This window comes from Bison bison, unplaced genomic scaffold (genome assembly GCF_000754665.1).
Source record: "Bison bison bison isolate TAMUID 2011002044 unplaced genomic scaffold, Bison_UMD1.0 scf7180017864491, whole genome shotgun sequence".
Lineage (NCBI taxonomy): Eukaryota > Metazoa > Chordata > Mammalia > Artiodactyla > Bovidae > Bison > Bison bison.
The window spans coordinates 19928741-19937366 of NW_011495050.1; the positions used below are offsets into that span (position 1 = coordinate 19928741).

General features: G+C 41.9%; 1 protein-coding gene across 2 annotated transcripts in view; it reads left to right on the top strand.

The window, feature by feature from the left end:
* NCALD (neurocalcin delta) overlaps window positions 1–8626 on the top strand; it is a 460437-nt gene that overhangs the window by 19387 nt on the left and 432424 nt on the right. The window lies entirely within an intron of this gene.

Consider the following 8626-nt stretch of genomic DNA (forward strand, 5'->3'; position numbering starts at 1 on the left):
GCCACCGTGAGAAGGTGATCGTTTATAAGCCATTCTTCCTCTGGTGCAGAAGAATGCGTCACCAGAAACCAGCTCTGCTGAAATCTTGGTCTTGGACTTCCAGCCTCCAGAACTGTGAGGAAATCAGTATATGTTATTGAAGTCTTCCAGCCTGAGGTGTTCTGTTACAGCAGCCTGAGCAAATGATTGTGAGTCCGTTTGCCTTAAATCCCAAATAGGAAGGTAGGGATGGTAGTTACATATGCAACAGAAGCTAGAGGAGCTATGGGGCCTGGAAGAGGATGAGAAAACAGCTCGTCAGGGGCTCATTAAAGGCTCCATCGGCGACAGTGCCATGGGAAGTGGGCACTGAGGGAGCTGGAGTGCCTTGCGGGTTTCAAAGCATGGGCTCTGGGCTCTGACTTCCTGCGATTGAATCCTTGTGCTGGCTTGCTGGCTGTGTGACTATAGCCAAGTTGCTTAGTCCTTCTGAGCTTTTCTTTTTTAAAAAGGAGAATAATGACAGTACCTATTGTCATCATAGGTAATAACAACATTGGGGGAGAGATTAAATGAGACAATGCATGTGGAACTATTTTGAGCTATGCTTAGCTTGAGATAAGCATTCAGTAAATTATTAATATTAGTTATTAATATTATTTGAACCAGCAGAGAATGAGGTAGGGTGTGTTTGCGGAGGAAAAAGGCGACAATCAGAGTGTGAAGAAACGTGTGAACAGTGGAGGGAGGCCATGGAATGCATCTTGTGAACAGCGGCATGGTTTGTCTGGAGCCCCAGTTCAGTCCGGCTCCCTTTTTCTGAGTCTGTGTTCTTCAAGGTGTCTTTTCTTGGAAGAGGTTTCCCGAAAGGAGCTTTGAAGGAGCCTAGAAGCATATCCTGGCCCGCCCGACAGTGTTTCTCATTGTCCATGAGCAAATTGGCCTTCTGGTTTATCAATCAGTGTCTTGAGTCAGTCCCCCAGAGTCTCATCACCCCTCAGGGAACTGATAAAATCAAATTCCTGAATGTGCAGAGCTGAAGACCAGGCCTTGGACCTGCAGTGACCCCTTGGAGGTACAGATATTGTGAGGCCCAGCTGCAAACAGAGAACTTGTCCACCGCTCTCTCTCCTCCCTGTTACTCTGGCCTTTAAACTTTTAAACAGTGTGACAGACTGAACCCCAGATATCTGGTGGGACTGGGCAAGAACATAGCATGAGGAAGGAAGATGTCCATTAAAAGCTTGCTGGGCTAATGAAGAGTACTCACTGCTGGTGATGCACAGGGCAGTGGACTGGGGCAGCAGGACTCACACCCGGGAAGCAGGGGTCTGGGTTCTGGTCCCTTCTCCCACTTACTGTGTGCTTTTGGACAATCCCTTAACTGAGCCTCACATGCCTTATCTGTGTTATGACGATAGATCCTTCCCTACTGAAGGCAGAACATGGCTGAATGCCCTTTTGGTTTCTCTTCTGGCTGTAATCCTGATGCCCTAATAAGATGACTCCAACAAGGGTTGAGGATATTTTATGGTACTATATTTTTCTTCCATGGGCAAACCAAGATGAGCTACAGGTAGACTCGAGTCTGTCCTGCCTTCTGATTGTCTGATGTTTGTTTCCTTGTTGGCCCATTTGAAATGAAGCAAGGTTGTGTGGGTGGGGTGTTCATGGTGGGGAAAGTCAATGGACACAATTCTCATTGTTCACCATGCCCATCACATCACTGAGCATTTAAAAGGTGCTCAATAAACACTAGTTAAATTGAACTGAATTTTACTGCCTAACAGCTAATGAATTCAAATTGAATTTGTATACTAAAGATATTATTTGCCCCATCTACAGAATGGTAATAATAAGATAAACACAAATGAAAAATAAAACTGGTTATTTCAAAGAACAGAGGATGCATTGTGAGGGCTGTTAGTTCTGTTCCATAGTGCATTTATTTAATAATGACTCATGTTAGTTTATTCTAGGATATTGTATCATTTTGAAATCATCACCCCTGTCTCCCCAAATTCATGAGACTGAAAAATTCAAACAATAATTTTGTTTTAAAATTCAGCGTCCTTCAGCCTTATTGGCATAAATTAAGGGTGTTAATACTGCAAAGTTGTCCTTCATGTGACTTGGATAAATGCTGCTCACATCTTTATTCTACCCTTTTGTCAATGGAGAATTCATTTCTTGTCTGAGACTAATGTGGGAATCTATTAAGTTGTCCAATCAGTGGACAGCCTGTTTTTATATGTGCGAGAATTCTAAAGTCCCCCATTCCAGATACACAAAAGGAAAACAAAACCCATATAAAACATCCCTTTTCCATGTGTTATTAGCTTCCTAGAATAAAGTGATGTACTTGTGTGCTGGCCTTCCGGAATGCATAGGCCAGCAGCACAGACTGGGAATCTGTCCTCTGCTGGAGCTGATGCTGCTCAGGACTTGGCTTGCTCCCCTGCGTCAAGGGTGGCATCTGTATCTAAAGACAATACTGTTAATTCACTTTCTAAATTAAAAGATGTACTCTAGAGGCCCGCTGACATGCTTTAGTTGACCTGCAGCATTTTTAGGACTTAAACTTTGTTGCCAGCTTAAAAAGGAAAGTAGAATATGTCTCATAAAAATGTGGATTTCAAACTTCTCTTGAAATGTCATCATATCTGCCTCTAAAATGGCGCATGGCCGCCATCAGCAAGCTGAGCAGCGCCTGCTGTCTTTAGAGAGCACAAGGCACACTCACTGATGCGATCCTCTACTCTCCGTACTGTTGCAAACCCTGACCCTCTCTGTCCTACCCACAGGTTGGCTTGCCTCTGTGGATGTGCTCTTTTTTTGGGTGGGGGGTGGGGAGCTGTGGCCTGTGGGATCTTAGTTCCCTGACAGGGAATAGAACCCTGTGCCCCCTGCGGTGGAAGTTTGGAGTCTTAACTATTGGACCACCAGGGAAGTGTATTTGCATTTTTAAATGGTAAAATATACGTAACATTTACCATTTTAATTACTTGTAAGTGTACAGTTCAATAGTATTAAGTACCTTTACATTTTTGTGCCACCGTTGTCACCATCCATCTCCTGAATGTTTTCATTTTTCCCAACCGTTACTCATTAACCAGCAACTTCTCATTTCCCCTCCCCTCAGCTCCCCACAGTTATCATTCTACTTTCTGTCTCAATGAATTTGACTACTGTAGATACTTCATATAAATGGGATTGTACAATATTTGCCCTTTTGTGGTCAACTTAGTTCACTTAGGACAATGTCTTCAAGGTTAATCCATGTAGCAGATGTCAACATTTCCTTCCTTCTTAAGGCTGAATGATATTCTGTTGTATGTATACACCACAGTATATCCATTCATCTGTCAGTAGACAGTTGGATTGCTTCCATCTTTTGGTGAAATAATGCTGCTATGAACATGGGTGTTCAGATATCTGAGTCCCTTGAGAGTGAAATTGTTAGTCGCTCAGTTATGTCTGATTGTTTGTGATCCCATGGACTGTAGCCCGCCAGGCTCCTCTGTCCATGGGATTCCCCAGGCAAGTATACAGGAATGGGTTGCTACTTCCTTCTCCAGGGGATTGTCCCGATCCAGGGATTGAACCTGGGTCTCCTGCGTTGCAGACAGATTCTTTACCATCTGAGCTACCAGTCCCTTAAACATTCACATTTTTTTTGGACAATTTTCTTGACCATTTTCTTCTGTGCTCTTACAGCTCCAGTTTTCCTCTCTTTCACTCATCTCCCAAAGGCAAGGGACTGACTTCAGTTCAGTTTAATGAATTAACTTTTTTGAGAAGCACTGAAAAATCTTTGAGCTGGCTCATGAAAATGACTTAAGTTCTTTAAAATTGTAAAAAGTGGTTTCTGTGGGATTTTCAAAATTTAATGTCACATTAAAAAATATCAGGAGCTAACATTTTGTGATCTATTCAGTCTTGATTTTAGCTATGAAAACTGTTGGGGGAAGAAATTTGCAATGTATTTGGTTTTCTTGATCTGAAGGAAGCTTGTTCATCTTGCTTCGGTGTGCTATTATGCTAATGAGATCTTCTTCTTATAGGTGCTGATACATGAGAAATATAAAAATGATTTAGATTTTATTTCTGAATTTTCAGGTTCATTAAGCTAGGAAAAATGTAATTTTTCTCCCCCACCGAGTGCTAAATGGAAAGGTCACAATAAGTTTTTGCTCTTGTTTTTGAGAGAGTACTATTTCTGATTTGCTCTTTGTTAATGACAACATCAGCCTAAATGTCATTATCTGACATAGGCATATGGCAATTCCATTTCATTATTATGTGAACAAAATCTTGATGTCAGCTTGGAATTTCAGTTATTTAAGTAGGCACTGGGCCAGAATTTGAGTTGCTCATATTTATTCAGCACTTTGGTCTAATGCAGTTCTGGACTTAACTTTTTGATGTAACCAGTGTTGCACAGAGAACATTAAACTCTTTAAGAAAACAAATTGTTTTCATGTACTTACTTGAAAAGTATGAGTTTACAAAAATTTGACATAAAAATCACAAATCTTTTTCATTAAAGCTGGATCCTCATAGTTACTTTCCTACTACATAAAATTTGTTTTAGAGCCTGGTTTGCTTAAGTGTTTTCTTGAAAGTTTTATGATTACATTTCTTTAAAATGTTTTATAACCTAGACTTTTAAACTAATACAGTAAACTTTTATCTGAATTAATAAATTTTGCTATAATTGTGTGTTTTTTTTTAAATTTTCAATGTGCTTGCAGTTTTAAGATAACACGCCAGTCAATGTGTGTGGGCACATTTTAAATTTCTAATTGGCTTTAACCATTAAATCACATTTCAAGGACAAATTCTGTATCTTAATATAGATCTGTTGTCTCTTGATAAGGACTTGTCTCTTCCTATTTACTTGTTTTAAAACTAATACATTTAAATTTTAAGACATGTAGGAGAAATCCCTTCAAAGTTAAGATCCAAGATTCTTATCTAAGTGCCTTGTAGTTTGCAATGTTCTTTTTCACCTGCCCTGACTCTATCCCCTTAAAGATATTATTTGTAATGATTCTAAGGAACTGACTTTCCAATGATAAGTCTTGAGTCTTTAGATTATTGGTGAGCATGGATTTAGTAATGGAGGCTATTTTTACTACTCTGGGCTACTTTATTTCCAAATGACAGATACCTAACTCAAATTGTTTGGGCAAAATAGCTCAAATAACTGAAAATTCCAGGAGTGGAATTGAGACCCATTTATGATGTTCAAAGAATGTGAGGAATTTGCGGGTTTTTTTTACACTTTCTACTTCTCATCTCTGCTTTCATCTATGTTGATCTAATTCTCAGCACGCAGCATGCTCTCTCCACATGGAAGCCAAGATGCCCGCCCGCAGCTCCAGGCATACATCACCCTCACAGTTAGCCATGCTAGAAAGAAAGAAAACTTCTACAGAACCTCTGACAGAATTATGAGAGAGGGATGAAATTGGCCTTGGGTCACGTGCTCATTTCTGAGCCAGTTACTGAGGTGGATGCGTAATGAGTGATTGGCTAGACCTGGGTCATATGGCCATCCCTGAACCAATCACAGTGGTGGGAAGATGAACACCGTGATTGGCCAGGCCTGCGCCCCTCGGTCATCACTATATCAGGGACTTGGGAATGGTTGGTTAAATTCCAAGTGTTTGAGATGGATTTCTCATTGGAAGGACAGAGTCTGGTGTCAAAAGCGTAAAGATGCCCAGGACATCATTTAGGTGTCCTGAAATCTCTCTGTGAGGAAGGACCAGTTCTGTTCATCTTTGTTTCTTTTAGTTTACCCAAACCTTAACAGAACTCAATTATGGATTGATGAGAGTTTACTTAAAGAATTGTTACAGGGTTTCAACCAGGTTAAGGGAAACTATTGGGAAATGGCCAGAAGCTGCTGGAAGCTGTTAGACTCCTCAGACTTGGAGGAATAATGAGAGGAATAGCTCCTGGAATCAGAGAGAACAGTGGCTAAGAGACAGGGAGGCTTGACAAGAGCCCAGGAGTGTGCATGGAGGAAAGCACTACTGTCAAATGATGGCCTGGTAAGGAAGAAACGGGGAGGATAAGTACCCTGTTCTCTCTCTCATCCTGACCTCTCTCACGGTCCCATTGCTTGAACCCATGGAAAAGCCAGAGGATAAGAGAGCCCAGTTCATTTAGTACCTGAGGATCAGGCTCCAGGAGGACAAATAGAGGTCCCCCCAGGCTTCTTTCTCACTCTCAGTCTTCTTCAGACCTTATTTAAATGCAGATCTTCTTAGCTGTATTCATCCCCCTCCTCCGACTCATACCCCAAGCACAGACTATACTTATTTTACTGCCTGGTGCCACATGCCTTTGCCAGGGGTACCGCAGATGTCTGTGCGAGAAGCACTGTTCACATCATGTGAATAGCATCCTCTGAAATCATGCAGTGCACACCTCATTCTGTGGCTCTGCCTTTGCATTGCATTCTGAATTGCGTTGACTAGGGTGTGGCCCTAGGAAAGAAAAGAGGCAGCGTGAGGCCTTATTATGCCATAATTTTGAATTTGGAAATAATGATCTAAGTACCTGTCAGGACTGCAGATTCTGCTTTCATGGATTATCAGACAGATGTGGTTGGAGCTGAGAGTGGGAGCACTATAGTTTCAGTAGTAAAAATAAAGGGATAAGTTGATGAGAGTCCAGAGAAAGCAGGTACTTAAGCAAAATATTTTTATTAAAGTTTTGTTACTTTACAATGGTGTGTTAGTTTCAGCTGTACAGCAAAATGAATTAGTTATACATATATATGTATCTCTAACTGATATATATATATATATATGTGTATGTGTGTGTGTGTGCGTGCCTGCCTGTGTGTGTGTGTACACGTGTGTGTGTATGTTATCTGTGGCTTCCCTGGTGGCTCAGATGGTAAAGAATCTGCCTGCAGTGCAGGAGACTCAGTCTAAAAGATTCCCTGGAGAAGGAAATGGCAACCCTCCCGTATTCTTGTCTGGAGAATCCCATGGACAGAGGAGCCTGGGGGGCTACGGTCCATGGGGTCACAAAGAGTTGGACATGACTGAACAACTAACACTTTCACACTTGAAGTTTTATATATATCTACTCTTTTTTAGATTCTTTTTCCATATAGGTCATTACAGAGTATTGAGTTTGGAGCAAAGGAGGTACTTTGAAGAGAGGTTACTGACTATTGTCGGAGAGTGAGTTTCAACAGATAAGCTGTATCCAGTCTCATCTAGAACTCCTTGTCTTGGCCTTCACAGCTGACTCAACTTCTGTTGAAATGGCATCTCTGTGTGTCAGTCTTATTAAGAGTAAGGGATCTGGAATAAACATCTTGTAATACTGTGCAAGAGAGGGCCCGATACGACAGCACGAGATAATGAGATCACCTTGCACTTGGCGTTGGAACTGGTTTGGGGCCTGCTGGTTGTGTTTAAGAACTGTGTCACACAGGCTCGTTATGCAGGTGAATGAAATAATATGTGGGAAATACGGCTGGTCAATGTGATATGAATGTCAGATGCAGTGAATGGACCCATTTCCCCCCGGCCCCGGCCCCTTGCTAGTAGTTCCTTTTTGGTTACTAATTCTTAGCCTTACTTTTTGTAATGTCTGAGACTGTGGGCCTCAGGTAAGCTAAGACTATGGAGCTTAGGTAAGCTAAGTGGGAACTGCCAGTCTTCTCAGATCCCTACACTTCCATGACTTCTGGCTCTATCTGTGTTTTCAGGTCAGAAATCACCAGAGAATCAGTCCATTGTGTCTGGTGTGTCTTTTCCCTAAATCATTCGGGAGGAGAGGTAGCACCCCTGCCCTGGACATGCACCTAACTTGCTTCAGTTGAGAGCAGCTACTTCCAAAGCACCTGCCCTGTGCCACCCACTCTTCAATCACTAGGAACACGGAGGGGTCAAACACAGGCAAGAGTTTCACCCTCAAGAAAACAGAATTGAAGTAGAATTGAAGAGAATTAGAAGTACGGTTCTAATTAAAGTAGAATTATGTGACCACTCACATTATATTTTGTTGGGTGGTTAGGGAAAAACCTCTTTGAGGAAATAGGATTTAAACTTAATTATGAATAACGAACAGGAACATGTCATGAGAATAACAGGGAAAGAACATTCCAGGATGAAGGAAGAGCCCGTGCAGAAACCTGAGGATGGGCATGAGTTTGATGTGTGGAAGGAACAGATAGTCAACCTAGAGGGCAAATGGGACGTGCTGAAGCTGAGGTTGCCCAAGTGCATGGGGGCAGCCAGGAAAGTCTGGAGATTTCGTAAGGGCAATGGGTAGCCGTCGATGAGCTTTATGCAGGGAAATGGGATATTTTTTACATTTTTAAAAAAATTTTATTTTATTTTTAAACTTCACAATATTGTATTGGTTTTGCCAAATATGGAAATGAATGTGCCACAGGTATACCTGTGTTCCCCATCCCGAACCCTCCTGCCTCCTCCCTCCCCATACCATCCCTCTGGGTTGTCCCAGTGCACCAGCCCCAAGCATCCAGTATCGTGCATCGAACCTGGACTGGCGACTCGTTTCATACATGATATTATACATATTTCAGTGCCATTCTCCCAAATCATCCCACCCTCTCCCTCTCCCACAGAGTCCAAAAGACTGTTCTATA